The sequence below is a fragment of the Neophocaena asiaeorientalis genome, unplaced genomic scaffold (genome assembly GCF_003031525.2).
Source record: "Neophocaena asiaeorientalis asiaeorientalis breed wild unplaced genomic scaffold, Neophocaena_asiaeorientalis_V1.1 scaffold348, whole genome shotgun sequence".
NCBI classification, from domain to species: domain Eukaryota; kingdom Metazoa; phylum Chordata; class Mammalia; order Artiodactyla; family Phocoenidae; genus Neophocaena; species Neophocaena asiaeorientalis.
The window spans coordinates 3,096,135-3,120,277 of record NW_020172672.1 but is presented as its reverse complement, the minus strand read 5'-3'; the positions used below and the strand labels follow the sequence as shown (position 1 = coordinate 3,120,277).

General features: G+C 38.9%; 1 protein-coding gene across 9 annotated transcripts in view; it reads right to left on the bottom strand.

Moving 5' to 3' along the window:
- SIPA1L1 (signal induced proliferation associated 1 like 1) overlaps positions 1-24,143 on the bottom strand; it is a 361,579-nt gene that overhangs the window by 264,118 nt on the left and 73,318 nt on the right. For all 9 annotated transcript variants that reach the window (XM_024739668.1, XM_024739676.1, XM_024739674.1 and 6 more), the window contains one exon: positions 15,327-15,393. The gene's annotated coding sequence lies outside the window, so the exon portion shown is untranslated. The remainder of the gene's footprint in view (positions 1-15,326; positions 15,394-24,143) is intronic.

Below are 24,143 nucleotides of genomic sequence, written 5' to 3'. Positions count from 1 at the left end.
AAAAAAAAAAAAAAAAAGGAAAGACTTATCAAATTGGTGAATTTTTGTGTAGTCATTTTAATATTGAAGATGGAAGGAAAAGAGCAACATTTCTGGCATATTATGCTTTATTATTTCAAAAAAGGTAAAAACGCAACCGAAACACAAAAAAAGATTTGTGCAATGTATGGAGAAGGTGCTATGACTGATCAAACGTGTCAAAAGTGGTTTGCAAAGTTTCGTGCTGGAGATTTCTTGCTGGGGAATGCTCCACGGTCAGGTAGACCAGTTGAAGTTGATAGCCATCAAATCGAGACATTAACTGAGAACAATCAATGTTATACCACGCGGGAGATAGCCAACATACTCGAAATACCCACATCAAGCGTTGAAAATCATTTGCATCGGCTTGGTTGTGTTCATCGCTTTGATGTTTGGGTTGCCCATAAGTTAAGCGAAAAAAACCTTCTTGACCGTATTTCCACATACGATTCTCTAATGAAACATAATGAAAACATTCTGTTTTCAAAACAAATTGTGATGGCCGATGAAAGTGGATACTGTACAATAATATGGAAAGGAAGAGATCGTGGGGCAAGTGAAATGAACCACCACCAACCACACGAAAGGCTGGTCTTCATCCAGGGAAGGTGATGTTGTGTATATGGTGGGATTGGAAGGGAGTCCTCTATTATATGAGCTCCTTCCGGAAAACCATATGATTAATTCCGATAGGTACTGCTCCCAATTAGACCCACTGAAAGCAGCGCTCGACGAAAAGCGTCCAGAATTAGTCAACAGAAAACGCAAAATCTTCCATCAGGATAACGCAAGGCGGCCATGTTTCTTTGATGACCAGGCAAAAACTATTACAGCTTGGCTGGGAAGTTCTGATTCATCCGCCATACTCACCAGACATTGCACCTTCGGGTTTCCATTTATTTAGGTCTTTACAAAATTCTCTTAATGGAAAAAATTTCAGTTCCCTGGAAGACTGTAAAAGGCACCTAGAACAGTTCTTTGCTCAGAAATATAAAAAGTTTTGGGAAGATGGAATTATGAAGTTGCCTGAAAAATGTCAGAAGGTAGTGGAACAAAGGGTGAATACATTGTTCAATAAAGTTCTTGGTGAAAATGAAAAACATGCCTTTTATTTTTACTTAAAAACCCAAAGGCACTTTTTGGCCCACCCAATATTAAAAGAAACCAGGAGATATCATTCATCCTCTTTGAGAGTGTAAAACCTTTCTAAGTAGGACATAAAATCCAAAACCCATAAAAGAAAAGATGAATAAATTTGATTATCCAAAAATAACAAATTACACATGGCAAAAGTTACCATAAATGACAAAATATGAACCCAGGAAAAGAAATCAGCAGCTCCTATCACAAAGTGCTAACCTCTTATCTCATTAGATAAATGGGCAAAAATCACAAGAGTCAATTCACAGAAAGAAAAACCGCTCTTAAACACCCAACAGTATGTGCAACCTCATTTATGAGAGAAATGCACAGGAAAGCCACAAGAAGATTCCTTTCTTCAGCTATGAAACAGACAAGGATCAAAGGTTTATTCACACACTACTGGCAAGTGGGAAGAGAAAGGCGTACATTGCTGGTGGGAGTGTAAATCTGTACAATGTCTGTGGAGGACAGTTTAACAATACTTATCAAAGATGTGAAGATACATATTCTTGGTGTGGGGTTTTTTGGTAGAAGAAACAATTACCATACCAGAAGAGCATAAATGTATGGCAGATGGTCATGCTTTTTTTTTTCTATTCTTGGCAGAGCCCCTTTTTAGCTGAATGGCTTTTGCTTCTTTTTTCTTTTAATCGAAGCATATATTTGACATATAATATTATATTAGTTGCATTATGTACAATATAGTCGTTCGACACTTGTATATATTGTGAGATGATCCCCAAAATGGGTTTAGTTACCATCTGTCACCATACAAAGTTAATATGGTATTACTGACTGCATCCCCCTGACTTATTTTACACACAGAAGTTTGTACCTCTTGATCTCCTTCACCCAATTTACCCAACCCAAATCCCCTCCCCTCTGGCAACTACCAATCTGTTCTCTGTATCTATGAGTCTGGACTTTGTTTTGGTTTTTCTGTTTGTTTTGTTTTTTAGATTCCACACATAAATGAAATCATGGGGTACTTGTCTTTCTCTGTCTGAATTATTTCACTTAGCACAATGCCCTCCAGGTCCATCCATGTTAGGGAAAATGGCAGCATTTCATCTTTTTCATGGCAAATAGTCCGTTGTATATCTATACCATGTCTTCTTTATCCATTCATCTATGGATGGACACTTTGGTTATTTCCATATCTTAGTTAATGAAAATAATGTTGCAATGAACACAGGGGGGCATACATATCTTTTCAAATTAGTGTTTTTGCTTTCTTCGGATAGATACCCCTAACTGGAATTGCTGGATCATATGCTAGTTCTATTTTCAACTTTTTGAGGAACCTCCATACTGTTTTCCACAGTGGCTACACCAGTTTTAGGATACATATTCTTTAACCCAGAAACTCCTCTATATAAACCTGCACACTTAAAAGTTCAAGGACAAGCCATAGAGGCACTGTTAATAATATCAAAAGATCAGAAACAACATAAAGTCCACTAGTAAGAGACTGTATAATAAAGTACAATCACAAACTGGAATGAAAGAGTGAAAAGCACAGTACAGTATGCTACAATTTGTGTAAAAATAAATTTTAAAAAGTATATATACTAAATGTAATCTGACATTTCTGGATTGAATCCTTGAAGAGAAAAAGGGCATCAGCAGAAAAACTGTGAGATCCGAATAAAATCTACACAGTTTAGTTTCACTGCATAACCTTTTGGATTTTACTCTATGGTTATATATTAGCTATTCAAAACATAAGATTTAATTTTTAAAAACCTAACTACTTCCATCGTACGGTATTCATATCCTTCCACATACTGCTAACGAGAAACACCGAGGGTACGTGTATTGCTTCAACACTTCTAATATACTTCCATTATTGCACCTAAACACACACCTGCCTCACCCGCCAGGTTTTAGGTACTTAAAGAAAGAGGCCATGCCAACTCAGCTCTATTCTCAAAGAATATGGAGAACATTTGCCACATGGTAAGAGTTTAACAAATGAGAGCCAAAATTATTATGTTCTGGTCCAGTAATCCAATTTTTGATTAGCATGAAATTTTGTATTTCAAATAGCCAAACAATTCTTCTAGGGGTTTCCTGTGATCCTTAGTTCACAACGACACGGAAGAGAGAAGGGGCAGAGATGGGTGAAGTACTTCTCACTGAGGATTTGGGTAGGAACATAGAAGTATTTTAGATAAACGACCCTCCAACCTCACTTCCTAAACATTTTGCTCTGTGCTAGAGCTGTAGGGACTATAAAGACAAGTAAGACGAAGTCCTTATGGTAGAAGTTAGGCATAATTAACTTAACGTCAACACCTGAAAAGGTGACATTGTGCAACTGCCTTGGGTTTTCAAAATTTTTTTCCACAAAGGCCATTAAAATGCTTTTCAAAGAAAAATCACTTATTTAACAATAGAATAAAATGCTAAAACTCCAGTTTAGACAAAGTTTTGGTTTTCTGTGATGTCTCTTCAGGAAAAATACTTGTGGGCAGCATGCTTAAGAATGTCCAAAGAGCAGAAGACCTAAATAGACATTTCTCCAAAGAAGACATACAGATGGCTAACAGGCACATGAAAAGATGCTCAACATTGCTGATTATTAGAGAAATGCAGATCAAAACCACAATGAGGTACCACCTCACAACAGTCAGAATGGCCATCATTAAAAAGTCTACAAACAACAAATGGTGGAGAGGGTGTGGAAAAAAGGGAACCCTCTTACACTGCTGATAAGAATGTAAATTGGTACAGCCACTATGGAAAACAGTATGGAGGTTCCTCAAAAAACTAAAAATAGAGTTGCTATATGATTCAGCAATCCCCTTCCGGGGCATATATCCAGACAAAACTATAATTTGAAAAGATACATGCACCCCTATGGTCATAGCAGCACTATTTACAATGGCCAAGGCATAGAAACAACCTAAATATCCACTGACAGATGAATGGATAAAGAAGATGTGATATATACAATGGAATATAATTCAGCCATTAAAAGGAACAATATTGGGTCATTTGTAGAGACGTGGATGGACCTAGAGATTGTCATACAGAGTGAAGCTAAGTCAGAAGGAGAAGAACAAGTATCATATATTAACGGATATATGTGGAATCTAGAAAAATAGTACAGATGAACTTATTTGCAAAGCAGAAATAGAGACACAGATGTAGAGAACCAATGAATGGACACCAAGGGGGGAAGGGGGAGGTGGGATGAATTAGGAGATTGGGATTGACATATATACACTATTGATACTATGTATAAAATAGATAACTAATGGAACCTACTGTATAGCTCAGGGAACTCTACTCGATGCTCTGTGGTGACCTGAACGGGAAGGAAATCCAAAAAAAAGAGTGGATATATGTATACGTACAGCTGACTCACTTTGCTGTACAGTAGAAACTAACACAACATTGTAAAGCAACTACACTCCAATAAAAATTAATTAAAAACATATTCAAAGTACAAAAGACAAATGACTTAGGAAATATTCTGAGGTCCCTGAATGGGTAAAGAAATACCACTGAATTTGTCACAAAAGCATTAATAGTGCCGTCCCATTTCCACCAGCCCAGAGCTCTAAGCCCAAGTACCAACACCATAAAGCAATATAACCTGGGACAAACACTGATCTCTGTGAATACCTATTTTTCATCTACAAAATGGACAGACGACAGTTAAGGCTCCTTCCAGATCTATCAGACTTCTTTTCCTTCACACCCCAAATATAAACTAAGACCCTGCAGTCTTTTTACACAGACATACACATCAACACACGCATTTGGTCCCCACATTACTACCCTATTCCAGAGTGGCCTAACACAAAAACAAAATGATATTTGATTACAAACTGGTGCCATATATAAGCAGTTCTCAAGTGAATGAGAAAATGATTCATCCAACTGCATGTTGAAGTGAAATTGAAATGTGTACTCTGTACAGTGAAACATTCACTGAATTGTGCATTTGTTCATGTTTAAGATTATAAAAGTTTCTAACTTGGCTTTCATGTGATCTTCTATGTACTGGTTAGTCCACATATAACTTCTTCTGCAAGCTATCTTTAGGAGTGCCTAGTGCTACTTGATATTTTTGTTTTGTTTACCACTTTCCACAGCACAGAAAAAAGAGGGGAACACTGGGGGAAAAGTCACAGGCAAACTCATCCACAGGCAAAGATACATGATCAGTGGAGAATTTTGTTCTCGTTTATTTAACACAATCCTTATTTCGAACCTACTGGGTTGAAAGGTGATTGTGTAAAAGGCAGAACAGAGGTGAGCAGCAGTGAACATGCTAACAAAGCATGGTACAGTGCATACTAAGCGCTTATCTCTGTCCATTGAAATTTTCCCTTTCAAAACACAGAAATAACATTGCGTGGCTGACAAATATGGTTTTCTTCTAAAGTAGTTCTTTCCCCCTAAATAACCAGCATTTTATGGTATAGGTCCTTTCTAAATAATATGGGGACAGAGAAGAGTTTTCCAAGAAACATACAAATGAGTTCAAATGTCCACAGTGAAATGACACATCTGAGGGGATGAGGATATGAAATAACATCCATCTGCCGGATTAGCCAGAACAGCCTCCCTGAGGAAAGGAACTTGAACAGGTTTCAAAGGAGGGAAAGGTGAATGACAGGTAGAGAGAAGAAAAGGAAATGCCAGGCAAGGAGAAAGATGCGCACAGAAGCTACCACCGTGCTTTCTCAAGAAGCAGAGATGCAGTGTGACGTAATGTGTGGCAGAGATCTATTTTAGTCATTAAGATAAACCAAAAGTGGAGAATACATGTCACTTCACACTCTGAACCTCGGTTTCCTCATCTGTTACAGGGGAAGGGTGGCCCACATGACTTGGACAGCTCGTTTCCTGGTAGGCACCACGCGGGCAATGAACACCTTACAACCCTGCAAGGTACATGGCTCGGGAGCCCATTGACAGATGAAAACAGCAAGGCTCAGCATCCCAATGAGGCCTCCAGGTAGAGGATTTTAGATGTTAAAAAGAAAATGCACGAGGATTTCCCTGGTGGCGCAGTAATTAAGAATCCGCCTGCCAATGCAGGGGACACAGGTTCAATCCCTGGTCCGGGAAGATCCCACATGCCGCAGAGCAGCTAAGCCCATGCGCCACAACTACTGAGCCTGCACTCTAGATCCTGCAAGCCACAACTACTGAGCCCACACACTGCAATTACTGAAGCCTGTGTGCTCTAGGGCCCACGTGCTACAACTACTGAGACTGGGTGCCACAACTACTGAAGCCCACGTGCCTGGAGCCCGTGCTCTGCAGCAAGAGAAGCCACCGCAACGAGAAGCCCACGCACCGCAACAAAGAGTAGCCCCCGCTCACCACAGCTAGAGAAAGCCTGCGCGCAGCAATGAAGACCCAATGCAGCCAAAAAATTAAAAAAAAAAAAAAAAGTACAATAACTACTGTGGAGAAAGAAGGGGCATAATATTAAGACTGACTTCAAAAATCCAAGCTTCTGAACATAATCAACCGATAAAATAATGGTTATATTCTTTTCTCAAGAGAGCAAAGGAATAAGGAACTGTATCTGTCTTCCCTGTCATGCTAGACAAAGGAAAGCAAAGGGGTATAGACCATCCTTTACTTTGAAGAAGTCCTTTAAGGGAAACCCAAAGGACAAAGCATGGTATGTCTTCCTGTGACAGCAGTGGCTCTCATTTAATTATGTATTCCCTCTGCCTGCGGTGTCCATAATGAGGTAGGTGCTACACTGAACATTCAGCACGTTCCTTAGCCGTTAGAATAGAGGTGAGCAATTAACTGAAGGGGGCTTCCATCCTCAGAAGCACAGAAGACAGCCCTCACACCCAGCTTTACCTCCAATGCACAGATACTAAAACAAGCTGTTATTTCTATACAAAAGCTCAATAGCAATTATGACAATGTACTTGTCATTATTTAATTGCAGAATTCCATACGTATAAATAAATTCACATCTGGTAGCAAAATGGAGTCCAATAAATAAAACTAGCCTTAAAAAAGAAAAAAACACTTCATAGCCAAATATTAGAAGTTAATGAGGTCTACTTATTTGTCAATAAGTCAGTTCTTCAAAATTAGCCCCAGCTCCATCCCATTTCTCTAGATAAATATGTGGAATTAAAGATTAAATTCTCTCTGTTGATGGGAGTCACTCTGGTAAAACAATTTGGGAGTATCTATTACAATATCCCATGACCTGACAACTGCCTAGAGAAACATATGCCCACGTACACAGAACCAAGGACAAGGTTATTCTTTGCAGCCTTCTTTGTAATCAGAAGCTATCGGAAACAACCTAGAAGATCACCAATAGGAAAATGGCAGGAAAACTATGGTATATTCCCATGACTAGTCTACATGACATTAGGCAGCAGTTAAAAAGGATGAACTAGATTTATATCAACTAGCGTGGACAGACCTCCAAACCATGTTCCTGAATGACAAAAAAATAGTTAGTGATATTCAATACAACACCAATTACGTGAAATTTTAAACACAAAATACAATACGTTTATATTATAAATACCAAATCAACGAAGTGTTTGCCTCTGGAGAACAGGGGCAAAACACTGGAGAACAGGGGCAAGAGGAGACAGGGAGTAAATCTTATAAACTCATTTATTACTTTTATTTAAAAACTGATTAATAAAAACATCTTACAAGGATGTTACTGGGTTATTAAATGACAGGATTACAGAATCAGGCGAAGTACAGATATCCCTGCAACCACTGTTAAATTCAAATCTAATCAAATGTAAAAGAAGACAAACTACCAGGAGCAAGCAGAACATCACAAGCAAAGCTGGGGTTTCATCTGATGAAGAACAGAAGACTGTCGACTTAAATGGCCACATGAAGCTTCAAGCAGGTGTAACGAATTATTATTGGCGGGAGCTTGCACACATATTCTTTTTTCCAGGCTAAAAACTTGACAGCAACTGAAAGAGGACCTAATATAGAATCGTCAAGATTATGTTAACATTACTAAATTAAAACAGTGAACGCTCCCTTTAACCACTAAGAATCCTTTCCCACCAGTGGTCAATGTTTATGGGAGAATGCAAACTTAACTTTTCAGTAAAGGTCAGCTTACAGCAACAATAACAAGCAGGGTTCCCTTCTTGCAGGGACTCTCCAGAAAAATCAGGGCCTTGCATGGGCATCATTTACCTCCTCAGCGAGGAGTGAACCATCAGCCAGGCTCTCGTTTACACACCCATCCAGGCTCTCGTTTACACACCCATCCAGGCTCTCGTTTACACACCCATCCATATCTCCATTCTTCAGGGAAAACAAAATGGCTCTCGATACAGGCAACTGCATTGCCAATACTATGTCTATCTGTAAGAAGTCCTAGAGTGAAGAAGGAAGAAAGGAAGGAAAGAAGGAAGAAAGGAAGGAAGTGAGGGAGGGAGGGAGGAATGGGGTGGGGGGAGGGAAGGAGGGAGGGAGAGAGGGGAAAAATAACCAATTCGTTGTTGTAATACTACATATAATCAATGTAAGATTTACTTTAAATACAGTCAAACGCATCCTTCTCATCTTTAGTTACTATAACGCCGTAAGATTTAACAGAAAAGAAAAACTAATCATAGAAGACTAAATAATAACAAACTGTCCTCCTTATATCATTGTGTTCAAAATATGTTATAAAACAGCATGCAAAGTATGATCCCAATTTTGCTTTTAAAACATACACATGGTCAGGTAGAAGGACAAAAATGAAAGAAAACTTAAAATATTAGCAATCCTAAAAAGCAAATGACCCAATTTCTCCGACAATAAATTACATGAAAAAAAGGAGAGAAGGGAAAATGTTACAGACTAAGAAAGTCTTGAAAGAGACAAACGCAATGTGTTCATCAGGCTTGGATCCTGATTCCAACAAACTGTAAAACGACAATTTTGAGACAAAGGAAGTGAACATGGACACCAGGACAAACTAGAAGTAAATAATATTAAATAATCATTAATTTCATTAAGGGTAATGACATCGTGACTATTTTTTAAGTCATTATCTGTTTAAAATTCTTACTGAAGTATTTTGGTTAAATGGTATAATATCTGGGCTGTGCTTTAAAACTCAAAAAACATTTTTTTTAAACAATCAAAACAGGAAGAAGATAGATGGAACAAGAAAGGCAAGATGTCTGTATTTGTTGAAGCTAGACTGATGGGAACATGGGGGATGGCTGTGCTATTCTATTTTTGTGCATGTTTGAAAAATCTCACAAATAAAAAGTGAAAATGGTTGTAGAGATAGTTACCCCTGGGTGGTAGAGACTGGGTGATCTTGTAGGAATTTGGTAATTTTTACTTTGACGTCTGTGCCCTTTAGGAACATCCACATTTTACACAATAAATATGAATTACTTTGGTTGTTTGAAGAAACAAATGTTACTCTTTTAGTGGATGGATGGATGGATGGATGGGTCTTTCAATGCCCAGTTCCAATGATGCCACCTCCATGGATTTAAATCCCCCTCTACAGACACCTCAATACATTTTACTTGTACTTCCACTAAACGCCTAATTACGTTTGATCACTTAGTGTGACAATTTTTAATTATGTCTTATTTCCCCCCTTAGAAAAATAAGGGGCATTTCTTTTTTGTATGTCCATCCCTGTCAACACTAAGCAAAAAGCTCTGTAAATAACTGGAGTTAAACAGTTATATACTTAATTGAATTAACTTTCCCACTAATAGATCCAGGGAAGAAACAAGCAGCAATAGCAGGACAATGTCCTACTGCTTGTAACTACAAAAGCTTTATGGTTAGAACATGCCCAGAGGTCCCTATACCCATCAAATGTTACCTAGACAACTTCTCAAACCATTTATTTTCCAATTGACTGGGGGAATAAAACGTCAGTAGCAGAAAGGGGTCAGTTACTGAACTGAGTTAGACTTTTTTTTTAATGACTCCTTGAAAAAAAAAAATCAAAGTCTATTAGTTCTTGAGCAACCATTCATTATTTAGCTATTGAAGACTCCTCCAGAGCACTGATCGGTCCATTTTCATTAAGGAAACCATTACAGGAAGAACACAGAGCTAGCCATGTGCGGAAATAAACAATGGTTTGAGAAACATCCCCTGCTCTGAAAAGGCTGATGTTATCTGGAAGGGCTGTACACCCACACCTCTCATAGACTCACTAGAAACTCTGGCATGTTCTGTGCAGATGTGAACAGTAGCTTTCCTCAAGCCTAGGGCCTTGCTTAAAAGTCATTTCCGGGGACTTCCCTGGTGGCGCAGTGGTTAAGAATCTGCCTGCCAATGCAGGGGACATGGGTTCGATCCCTGGTCCGGGAAGATCCCACATGCCACGGAGCAACTAAGCCCGTGCGTCACAACTACTGAAGCCCACGCTCTCTGGGGCCCATGCACCACAACTACTGAGCCTGCGCCCTAGGGCCCGTGAGCCACAACTACTGAGCCCACGAGCCACAACTACTGAAGCCCGCGCACCTAGAGCCCGTGCTCCGCAACAAGAGAAGCCACTGCAATGAGAAGCCCACGCACCGCAACAAAGAGTAGCCCCAGCTCGCTGCAACTAGAGAAAGCCCGTGCACAGCAACGAAGACCCAATGCAGTCAAAAATAAATAAACAAACAAACATGTCAACTAAAAAAAAAAAGTCTTTTCCAAAAAGACACAATAAAGCCCTCCTCCCAGGAGAAGGAGTACCAAAACTCCCAAAACACGGCATACTGGACGCCCCTACACATAAGACTTCACCCACCATATGACCCGAATTTTGCTTGCATGATTTTGACGAAAGCCACTCAAATACTAGTGAAGACATTTACAAGCTCCTTTTACATCTAAAATATTCTTAGGTATTGACAAACATTAAAACAAAGCTCAGGTTTTAAAGCAAAACCCCCAACACTAAGAGTTTCCCAAGGCCTTTGAGACACATCAGTGTATCATGAAGAACTGGCAGGTGCTAGCTCTCCCCAAGTTTCACCTCTCATTCCATCCTGTGACCTGCTCCCAGAAGCCAGGTGTTCAAAAATGCTTTCACCCACCCAAGTTTTCAAGGCAGGGAGGGGAGGCAGAGCGATGCATAATTCCCACCCTGCCCTCCACCCACTCAAACACGGTTCATGTTATTGCTTCTCCGTTTTCTGATTCCTTACATTAGAAGTTCAAATCTACTCCTAACAGCAAACTTTAAATTGATGGGACAGTCAAGAAAGTGGGTAACATGGTATCGTTAGAGAGAATCATATCCATACAAATCCAGGGCCCCCCACATATGAGCAGGTACTAAGAAACAAGACACTCCTCCAAAGACAACTTAATTCCTATTCCCATGTGTTCTATTTGCCACCAACTGAATTTAGAAGAGGCAACGCTCTATTTGATGGGGACAGCTGTACTCTCAGGTTCTGAAGAAGATAAAGGTAAGAATTCGGTGAGAAGAAGTTGTTCTCACTGAAAAGAGAAAGGTGATGATAACATTAGCAAATGTGCAGGGGTCACAGTACAATTCTACAGTCTGTTAAAATGTTTTTTTTTTAAGAACAAAGACGAAGCTTTGGATGATAAATAAGCATAATGAAATAATGCTGAAGTGACCCCCAGGCATGCCAAATTCAAGTCAAATTAGTCATGGCCAAAGATAAAAGGAAAAATCTGCAATCATCCCTTTGCTACTCTAAATTTTTAATATTTTCATATTACATTATAGTCAACTTTCAGTTAATAAAATTTCTACTTGTATTTATCTGAAAAAATCTTAAAAATGATACAAATGAACTTATTTACAAAATGCAAACAGACTCACAGACTTAGAAAACAAACTTATGGTGAGCAAAGGGGAAAGGTGCGGGGGAGGGATACCTTGGGAGTTTGGGATTGACATATACACACTACCATATTTAAAACAGATAACCAACAAGGACCTACTGTATAACACAGGGAACTCAATATTCTGCAATAACCTAAAATGGGAAGAGAATTTGAAAAAGAACAGATATATGTATATGTGTAACTGAATCACTTCGCTGTACACCTGAAGCTAACACAACACTATAAATCAACTATACTCTAATATAAAGTAAAAGTTTAGAAAAAACAAAATATAAAATTTCAGCTCTTACTTATCTGAAAAAGTTGCCTCCCTTTTGTACCCTCAGTGCCACTGTGAAACTCTAACTCAGGTTGACGCACAGAATCTAACAAGTCTACTCAAGGTCAACATTTGAGCTTTTTTCTTCTAGGTGTTAATATATTCAAACTCCTGTTATTAGTTAATCTACTGTCTTTGTCACTGGGCTATGTTTAAAGGAAACTATTGGATATAAACAGCTGTTCTCTCATGTTTTCAGGAAGACATAATTTGTAAGAAAAATGAGAAGAGGGGTAGGTGCATCGGTGGATAAGAGGGAGTTCTACCGGATGGTCAGCCAGGGAGAAAAGGGGTAGGGTGCATCGGTGGATAAGAGGGAGTTCTACAGGATGGTCAGCCAGGGAGAAAATGTTTTCCAAGCTTCCATTTCTTAAGTGATTTGTGAATCTGCTATAGACATTCTATCATCTGGATGGCCAACGTAAGGTACTACGATTATTAGGTTTCTTGCTACCACTCCATATAACACCAAGAAAAGGCTAGGAGAATGCAATGACATACATATTTTTTCTCTCTTTTTACACTTACTAAATGGTTGGGACTTCCCATAAAACAACAAAAAGGATGTCTTTATTTTTTGTGTATTACACCCGCAAGCTATTAGTCTTAAGTAAATGTGACTAGTGTTATTCTTTTTTATTTTCAAGAAAAAAAAAGAAGTGAAGAGCTTTTTAAAATTTCCTCAGTTACTCTCCCATTAAAAGCAGAAGCCTGGAATGCAATAACCAAACTGAAACAAGGGAAAAATTTAAGTAATATCTCACTCACCTATGAGTACCTAACTGTCTATACAAGAATGGGAAAATCCAAAGAAAAATATACTTGAGAAAATTATTCAAATGTCTTAAAGTTAAAGCTAAAGCACATAATTTAGAGATCATTTTCAATTAATATCACTGTTTCTCGTTGGGTGTTTAGAAAGAATATAGCAATTTTTTAAAATTGTTAAGGGAAGGAAAGAAGTATACTTTCTCAGTTCAATTTTATATTCTAGAACAACACTACTCAAAACATAAATAAATTAAAAAATATAAGAATGATGCATTCAACAAGCTACACATAGGACTACATATAAAATACAAGGTTTTGTGGGTTTCGGCTTTACGGGGTTTTTTTTGTCTTTTTGGATTTTTGTTTTCTTTTGAAGGAAGGGAATTGTTTTGGATATTCCTTAAATAGAGAGAAGTTAGGAAAGAAGAATTGATTTAGAAAAGCCAAGAGTCATGCCACCAGCAGGTGTGGAGAACTGTTGCATTCATGGCTCCTTCCCCTCTGTTGCCCGAGTGGAGCCAGCATTCATGAATGCATAAGAGAAGACTCTCCCACCTCACCTAACAGATGTACTGTACCAGCATCATCAGATATTACCACCATTAAAAGAAGTGATCTAAGTGCCCAGGCGTTCAGGTTATTAAACTCAATTTAAAAGACAAGATGTAGCTGCTCCAACATAAAAGCTAAACAGGCTTGGCCCTCATAGTAACCCTAGAACTTAACACTTCTGCTAAGAACTGTCATATTCAAGTGCACCAACCAGGAGATGATCCTTATTTAAGAGTGTTTAAAAATACCTTAAGACATACAGGGAGTGCACTGAAGTTGCACATTTCAATAGTATACAGGTACTGAGGAGAAAAAAAAAAGGAAATCTTGGAAAACAACTTCCAAGATAGAGGTGAAAACCAGAGGGCACTCAATAACATGCACTAATTTTTTCGTCCTTCGCAAAGTACCTGAGCTACAGCTACCTACATTGAGCAACCCTGCAGGCTGTTTGCTTCACCACTCAGCAATTTTTTGATGGTTGCAAAGTACTGCATTCTCAAAGGTAGTTTTTCAGTTGTGTTGCTAATAAAAAAACTTAGGCTCTTCAAATGGCTAAAAATTACAGAGATCTAAAAATCGTTTTTGGATTCCTACCTCTTTTCAAGAATGACTCTGGGAATGGTCAAATCATTGCTAACAGGAAAGTGTCCTAATGTACTTTAAAAACATTTTCAGAGATAATCATTCCCCAATTTCTCTTACTGAAATTCAAGGAAGGTCAGAAATAGCAAGTCACTTTGAAATCAGTGCTCCAATTACCCAGCAGGCGTCTGAAAAGAAGCCCTCAGCTCTGCACACAGGTTTACAGAGGTGAGATGCTCAGATAACCTTGACCGTCCTTTATAGAATGCAGCTCTCCGGAAGAGCTGACTCCTTAGGCAATTTGTTTCTGCTTCTGACAAAGCAGACGATAAAAAATTCCCAAACTCTTTGTTTCAGCGTCTGGCTGAAAAGAAGGTGAAGTACAAAGTACCAAAATCAAAGAAACTCACATAACCCCAAACCACTTTTTTATCTGAATTTAGGAGTTTAGCATATTATAGCATTTCAGCCTGTAGAAAAGTCTCTTTCAATCGAATTAAACTGTTATTTTGTTCAATGAGAATGTCACTTGACAACTGAGTAAAATGTTTGAGAAATATCCACTAAAACGTTGGGATAGGCAGGACAGAACTGGGTCTCTACCTAGCAGTAACCAAGAGCAAATGTCAATCAATCAGATCATCCAGCCATCTCTCAATTTTTCAGGATACACTTGGTATTCCAAATTATACATTAATGCATCAGGGTTAACAAGGCTCTTATTCAGAACATGGGCTGGGGTACAACCTCCCATCAAATTTTAAGAAACACACAGAAGATGTTCTGAAATGCAATTATTATGGAATGAAAATAGACGTATGTGTAACAAAAATATTTTTATTATTAAGTTGCCAGAAAAATATCTGAAGTATTTACTGTAACAGTGAAAATGCTGAATTCAGAAATCAATGACTAAAAACTGCACACGAGTCTCCCCTCTTCCCCATTTCTGCCTCTCAGCAGTAGAACAACAAAGGAGGAAACACCAGTGGGGAAAAAATATAGAATCAAAATTTACTAAATCAAAAGTCTGCTGTGAGTGGCAGGTCTTCTAGGAATGAACACAGGAGTTCGACAAGCCTTTGTGACTCATCTACCAACTCACCTGATTCCACTTCAAAGTTGGTGGTAAATCTTACTTCCGAGTCCAACTTGAGGTATTCTCGCAAAACCTGGAGTAAAATAATTATGAACTTTAGTATCAAATTCTGAAAATAGTAATAAAGGGGAAAAATCACAGCTACAAATCAAATCATAACTGTGAAATGTTATACTTTACCTCTAAAACCCTCTTTAATTTGTAATCTCTTTACGTGCAGTTCAACACACACTTAAATTTAAGCCAACCAACAGCCACTCCCACTTATACAACGAATTCCTAAACCTGACTGTTCAGTCTGGAAGATCACGTTTCTCTCCACATGATCTGATCAGGAAGTCTGGGGAGAAACCCAGGAACCAATATGAGTAAGAAGTGCCCCAATAATGTGATTTTGATGTAGCTGGTCTATCACCTGCCTGTGGGAACCACTGTTCCCAACCAGTGGTTCTCCACAGGGGGCAATTCTGTACCCCAGGGGGACATCTTACAATGTCTGAAGATATTTTTGGTTGTCACAACAGAGGAAGGGGTTATACTACTGGAATTTAACGGGTAGACGCCAGGGATGCTGCTAAATATCCTACAAGGCACAGGACAGTACAAAGACTTCTCCAGCCCAAAATGTCAATAGCAGCGAGACTGAGAAAGCCTGTTCCAAAGCAACCGAACATTCTGACGATTTAGAAATTCTACAGTTCTCACACTGGTCATTTCAGATAGGCTATATATAAAAACTCTACTATAACCATAAAACATTTCCTGTGACTGCAGGCATATTATTAGTTGAAAGAATACATATACATGCCCAACATTAAAATTTGCAGTACATGTACCTATTTCTAAAAATATTAAAATAAGTCAGACTATACATGTCCAAAAGGGCTTCCAAGAAACCAAGTTTTAATATTTGCTGAGATGAAACACTATTTCAAACTGGGTTAACTCCCAAACATATAAAATGGAAGCTTAGAAGAGTAAGAAGAACCAGAACTTCGTTTCACTCACAGATATTCCCAATTCCTGGTGAGGACAAAGGGGAAAATTTCCCAGCCTGTCACCTTGGATAGTAGGACATCTTTCATTCAGCCAAATATAAAGGTACTTCAAAACTTACATTACCTGCATTCAAAATGAGACTCGCTGAGGGCCTACCATGTCGCTGGCACTATGATCTTACATAATACAGCAGAACAGAGTTCCAGAAGACCCTGCAACAGGTCTTTCCTACCCTACCATAATCAATGGTATAAACATCAGACGAAAACTGTGGGGAAAAGAAACCTGAAAAGAATATTCTGAGCATCGGATACCCCAGATGATGAAACCTGCAGTTTTCACATGATTGGCCTACAAATTGCACCTACAGAATGGGTAAGGAAGCCTGGAACACTTGAAATATATACTTTGTTTTGTTCATCTTAATTAATAAGTTATAACCAGCTAATTATATAAACAAAACATATCTGACAGTTGATTTGCACTAGTAGTCTACTTAGAGACTGAACAAACATGCCAATGTCAAACTCAAGTGAAAGGATATGATTTAAAAACATACTTAGAAAGATTCCACCAGAATCACTCCATTCCAACTGGATAACATTTCCATGATGTGGCATATGGGCTTATATTCTAATTACAGTCTGATTTCTTCCCCTGAATCTCCAGTGCTATAAAGAAACTACACAAATCAAACTCACCCACAATCATCCCAGGTAGCAAGCACCTGGGTGGTTGGCAGGTTGACTGGTATTCCTATCCCAAAGCACCAGGGGGTTCAGGAGTCCAGGTAGGATCTGTGGCAGAGGCAGGGTTCCAACCTAGAGCTCTCTACCCAGCCCTGGAGACCTGTGCACAAGCCGTATTATTAGGAAGCTTTGCTGAATGACACGCTTTTCCAAAGGTACGGCTAACACACATTCCAGACTCAAGATGCCCATTAACTCAGTGTAGAGCCCAACATACCTCCACTACAAAAAGAAGACAACTGGGGAAGGCAGCCTCAGACAAAGGCAGAAAAACAAAGACAAACTTTTTAATATCCATCCATGGCTGTGGCTTTATGAAGCAAAGTAATTTGGGGGCCTTCCTTTCTTCCTCCAATAAAGGAAGAAAAGAAAGCCCAAAAATGAACAGGAAGGTTCAGAAATATTAGTGCGCAACCTGAAATTTAAGCCCCACCTCCATTTTTCTAGACTTAAATGAGCCTTCAAATAAAAATTCATAATTAAATTTCAAAACATAAACACTTCTATTTTTCTCTCTCTCAGCAGTAAAATATATTCTGTTCCAAAAAGGAAAGCTTGCTCAATTTCCTGTCAAAAGCAATCCAGAGAAGGCCACCTACACTGTAAAAGCAGCAAGAAAAAAAAAAAAAAAAAAAAAAAAAAAAAAAAAATGCTGAAGAAAAGCCTGTATGTGTGGGAGTGTTCTAAGTGAAATGTAACTACCACTCTGGATTTTAAAAGCTTTTTTTCCTCGATCATTCTGAGAAATATAAAAATTAATGTAACTGCTAAAGAGAAGTTTGTCCTCTAACCTATCTAAGGAAAACAAGCCCTATGATGGATTTTAGTTCCATGAAAGAGAGGAGGGGGGTGGGCAATTCAAGGTCTTACCCCGTGATTTTCTGTACTAAAAGGAAAGGGTAGATTCTACCAAATAGATAACTTAAACTTAACGTTCACAGAAAGAGAAGGCTGCTCTGACAATTAACCCTAACCCCATAACGCCCTACTACCATCTCAAACCATGCAAATTTTTAGACTAGGGCCAGCTTGGTCCTAATACGCTTAACCTAAACCTTTAGGAGCTAACCATTCATACATACAGTAATGAGATGACTAGACTGTGGACTAGTATAGCATTGAATTCGCCACTCTATCAATTTCCCCTTACCCCGCTTATACTTTCTGAAAACTCTAAATTCTAAGACAGCAATCAACCAGCCCAATACTTTTTACTAAAAGCCTGCTGAAACATGCTCAGTACTAACGCAGAGGCAGTACGGTAAAAGAAAAAAAAAGGGAAAGAAAGCTTAAATAGCTCACCAGAAAACTGAGGAGAAAAGAATAGCACAAAGTAAGTTGAAACTAAATACAATATTACCATTGAATTGAAATACAGTAAAGTGTCAGATTTCTGTAAATCATACTTTCCCTCGAAAGAAGTTTGTCACAAAAACAAAATATAGTTGAAGGGAAATAAATAATGAGCAGGGAAAAGAATATAGTAAGGAAATGATGGTGAATATTTTAAAACCAGAATACCAAAAGACAAATCAAGATATAACAGGAAGCCACACAGGAAGGGCAGCTGCCAGACAAGACAGCACGGGAAAGCAAACCTCTTAAACCTTTCAAATGATTGGTTTGATAAGCTAATGATTTTGAAAAAATCAACTCACAGGAGGGGTCTTTTTTGTTTTCTTTAATAATCTCAAGGAAAAAAAAAAAAAAAAAGAGCTGCAAGACTAGAACAAATAATTTCCCTGAACCACTTAAGAGTAAGTAGCTAACATCACGGCCTATCACCCCTACAGAGTTTGGTGAGTCATTTCTATAAACAAGGGCATTCTCTTCCAAAACTGCAATAACTATGACCATCAACATCCAGAAATTAACACGGACATAGTATGGTCATCTAATGGTCCCAACGGTGCCCAGGTTTGACTTTCTCCAATGATCCCAATAGTGTCCATTTTAGTAAAAGGATCCAATCCAGGATCTCACACTGGCACTGACCTTTCACAGCTCATTAGTCTGTTTCAAACTAGAACTCCTCAGACTGTCCTTGACTTTCATGAACTTGACAATTTTGAAGATTTCAGACCAGTTTTTTTGTTTGTTTGTTTGTTTGTTTGTTTTTGCGGTACGCGGGCCTCTCACCGTTGTGGCCTCTCCCATTGCAGAGCACAGGCTCCAGACGCGCAGGCTCAGCGGCCATGGCTCACGGGCCCAGCCGCTCCGCGGCATGTGGGATCTTCCCGGACCGGGGCACGAACCCGTGTCCCCTGCATCGGAAGGTGGACTCTAAACCATTGCGCCACCAGGGAAGCCCAGGCCAGTTTTATATTGAATAGAATGTTCCTTACTTTGGGTTTGTTGATACTTAATTGTTGATTAGATTCAAGTTATGACTTTTCAGCAGGAATACCACAGAAAAGTTCCTTCCTCTCGTTGCACCCTATCAGGTAGTATTCTATTTTGATTTTTTTCCCTGACTGGTAGTGTGAACTTATATCACTTGATTAGGGTGGTATCTGCCAGATATCCCCACTGTAAAGCGACTCTTTTCCTCTTTGTAATTAATAAGTATTTTGCAAGGTGATACTTTCAGACTATATAAATATCCTATTTCTCAACCAACTTTCACCCAATACTTTATGTCCACTGATATTTTTTTAAAGTAATTTTTTAGTCCGATAATTTCAACCATTTTAGTGGGGGAAAATGGTATTTAGAAACCAAGATCCAGGTGTGCGTATTGCAACTGGATTATCACTATTCCTAGGTCATCTAGGTGAACAGAAGCACACACATATATGCACACACTGACTTCTTCATTTCTTTCTGTATCTATCCACGTACACTGAAAACTCTGAGTTCATAGTTAGCCTGAATTCCAGCCCAATACTGCAAGATTCATTCTAGTTTTTCCCTTTCCCTTCCTATAAGAGTGGTATATCTAGTTCCCATTAACCTCTACTTCCTTACTGGATTCATCCCCACCCCCATGTCACGCAATGCTGTCCTTACCTCTGACCCAGTATCAGAAACAGCCTGCTCTAAAAGATTAGTAACGGGGAAGCCTAGATAGACAAAAACGTCTTAGGTAAAAACCACTCTACACCAAACACCACAGAAAAAACTGCAACCCCACATCCATGACCATCAGCAAAGGCCAAGTGGAGAACCAAGAGTTCTACACTCCCTGGCAGTGATGAAGCACTCTTATTAGAGACTACATATAACAGGATGCCATTGTTACGAGGCCCAGATAGGCAAAGCTAAAAACACACAGTAGTCCCTTCCTATTCTCAAAGGACACGTTCCGAGCCCCCCAGTGGACGCCTGAAGCCACAGATAATGTTGACTCCTATAACAGGTACATCTCGGAGATGCTGCAGGTTCAGTTCCAGACCACTGCAGTAAAGCAAATATCGCAATAGAGCAAGTCACACAAACTTTGGTTTCCCACTGCGTATAAGTCATGTTTACACTATACTGTAGTCTACTAAGTGTGCAACAGCGTTTTGTCTAAAAAAACAAGATACATACCTTAATTTAAAAATATCGCTAGAGAATGCTAATCATCATCTAAGCCTTCAAGGAATCACAATCTTTTTGCTGGTGGAGGGCTTGAAATATTTTGAGGATTACCAAAATGTGACACAGAGACACGAAGTGAGCAAATGCCTGACACGGGGTTGCCACAAACCTTCAATCTGTAAAACACACAGCATCTGCGAAGCACAGTAAAGCAAAGTGTAATAAAATGAGGTATGCCTATACATACCATGTTTTTTCCTATGCATACATTACCTATCATGCATGCACACATGGTAAAGTTTAATTTATAAATTAGGCACAGTAAGCGATTAACAATAATAAAACAGAACAATTATAACAATACACTGTAATAAAAGGTATATGAATGCAGTCTCTTTCAAAATACCTTATTGTACAAATTTAATGCCTTTTCTGTTTTAACTAAGCACTTACCACACACTGTGGCCATAACTTTTGCGGTCTGATATGTGGCAGCAAACTAGCACAAATTTCTTTTTCCTTCTTCACAATTTCATGGGTAGAAGCTTCATTCTTACCTTACCAACAGCATGTGATTTTTTTTTCTTTCCTTATTACATAAGAACTTTCACCTTTTCACTTAAAGGAAGCACTTTGCGGCTTCTCTTTGGCACAGGTGAATTGCCAGCATCACTGTGCTTGTGCTTTGGGGCCATTATTAAGTAAAATAAGGATCCCTTTAACACAAGCAGTGCGATTCCACAACAGTCAATCTGATAAACTGAGACGGCTACAAAGTGACTAACCAGCAGGGATACACTGGACAAAGGGATGGTTCACATCAGGGGAGGGACGGCCTGGGATGGCGTGACATTTCATCACATTACTCAAAACAGCGCACGATTTAAAACTTATGAATTGGTTATTTCTGGAATTTTCCATTTAATATTTTCAGCCCACAGCTGATCACAGGTAACTGAAACCACAAAAAGAGAAACCTCGGATAAGGGGGGACTACCCCTCGGATAAGGGGGACTGCCGTATTGTCTACAGATACACTCATTTTAAAAAGCAAGGGAGTGCTGAACATAAAATTCAGGACAGCTCTCCCCTCCAGAGGGAGGCAGGAGGGTGGGATCCTGGAGGAACACACAGCAAGTTCAAGTCCTGACCCTGTTCCAGTTCTTAGTGAGAACCTACACGTGCCGAGCACCAGTTCCTTGACAGACACAACAGTGCTTCACCAAACCACAGTCTAGCACGGTCTCAATTCTACATTTGCGATTTGAGGCTTAAAGAGGTTAAGCATGCTGCCTGTGGCCACGCAACTAATATACAAGAGCTCAGATGCAAACCCAGGTCTGACTCAAATCCTCTTTCTACTGTGCCCTCTGCTATTCCTCCAACAGAGGAAGGAAGATGGGCAGAAGAAGTGAAGTTACGATTCTGAGGGTAAGACTCCTTCTGTGCCCCTGAACCATTTCCAGAATGGTTTTCAGGGTATGGGAGAGTCTAGGCCAAAACCAGGGGGTAAAAATCTTTCTGAAGGCAGGGACACCATCCTTTAGGGATAGTTTCTATCACATTCCATAGGCTACAAATTCTAGTTCAATTCAGTCACTAATAAGATCTCTCTTTAGAGGGCCCTGGTAAAATCCTAATTGTTTCTTGGTTTTGTTTTGAAATCAGGGGACAAGGGAGAGAAGACCAGCAACCCATTCATGAAACTCCAACCACACCCTAAATATGGTGCATCTGTACATGACTTAGTGCACCGCTTGAAACATGAAATCAGTGACACAATGTCGAGTCCTTTTGAAGAATTTATACAATGAGATAGGAAGGCAGAACAACGATACTATTCCAAAGGAAAGACTGGGACGTCCCGGGAAGCTTAGATACCACTCAACTCCCTGAGGGGGTTTAAACTGCTAAAACCCCAAAAGATGGATCTCCGTAAAAAGAAAACAAAAGGAAAAAAAAAAAGCAAAAAGATAGTATATTTATCTTCTCAAAGACTCAGAAATAAACACATTCTAACTGCATTTCTGGTAAAAAAAAATCTCCAGAGTCTACTGAAGTGATTAATAACAACTCATACCACCTGGTAAAGTCTCATGATCCGCACTAATGATTTAGCGATCTCAGTTCATGCTTTCTAAATTAATCTTTAAAATGGAGTAAGTTTTTCCATTGTTGATTTCCAGGGAGCAGAGTATAAATTGAATGAGAAATAATTGTAAGCCTAGCCTCCCTCCCGAACCCTCCCCCGCAAATTCACGAAGCTCTATCTTCCCTCTCTATCAATCTTCTCTTTCTGAAGAGGAAAAATCTAGACCTAGGCGAGAGACTAAAGAAAATGCTACAGAACAAATGAAATAAAAGGACGTGCAAGATGGTGCAAAGATAAATCAAAACTCACTCAAGCTTTATATTGTAGCCTAAAATCGTCTACAATATATAAAGGTTAAGAAACGTAAAATCATCCTGTAAATATAATAAGCACACAAAAAGTACACACACAAAAATAAATCGCACTAGATAAAAAAGGGAAGGCATTTAAAAGAACTCTTCGGGGCCAAGCCTTTTTTTTTTTTTTTTTTTTAAGCTTTTTAGTTACTTTCTTTATGAAAAGCAATCAGGTGCTGCTGAAATCAGCATCAGGCATTACAGAGACAAGAAGTTATCCTGAGGAATTTCTCAGTGAGGATGACAAACTGAATAAATTAGTCCATAGGCACTTGTTTCTTTCATCTACTGTATTAAGTTTACGTGATCACAAGATGAGCAGTAATTATCCTTGAGAATTAAGGGAGAATAGCCCAGCTTTAAAGGAAATCTAAAAACTGAAACATACATAAGAAAAAATGTATTTCTTTACCGTCAAAAAAAGAGAAAACCTGGAAACACATTAAAGTGTTTCATCGTAAATTCCCAGATAATGAACTTTGGGTAAAAATCAATATGGCTATTTGAAAAATAAATCCTCCCAAGCTAATCTAATTTATTGTTATTGAGACAACCCACTCATCAAGGGACTGCAGGAGCTGCATTTCTCAACATTAATGGACTTGACAATTCGTGAAGACACAGGAAAAATGTTCTTCCCAGAAAAGTACATACCAGTGGTTCTTTGATCCCAAGTTGTACAAACTACTTCTTATTCTTCCTTTCCCTGTAATTCTAAGCATAAAAGTTCTACACAGAGAGAGAGAGTCAAGCAAATAAACTGACTGGAAAAAGGCTAAAGTGGTGATGACAAGAGAAAAAAGTCCTTTTACAGGCTTATTATCATCGTAAGCCTTCTCCATCTCTATTCATTTGCTCAAACCAAAAACCTGGGATTCCTTCTCCATTCCTTTCTTTCACAGCCCGTATCCATGCTGTTGAGACCTATAACTTCCACCTCCTGAAGACCACCTTGAATTCCTCACGCCTCCCCACCTCCACAGTCACCACACTGGTCTCATCCACTGTTATCTCTCAACTAGACAGCTGACCCACATTCCTCACTCATCTTTCTACCCCTGATCAATTTTCAGAGTGGTCACACTGACTTTTTTTTTTTTTTTTT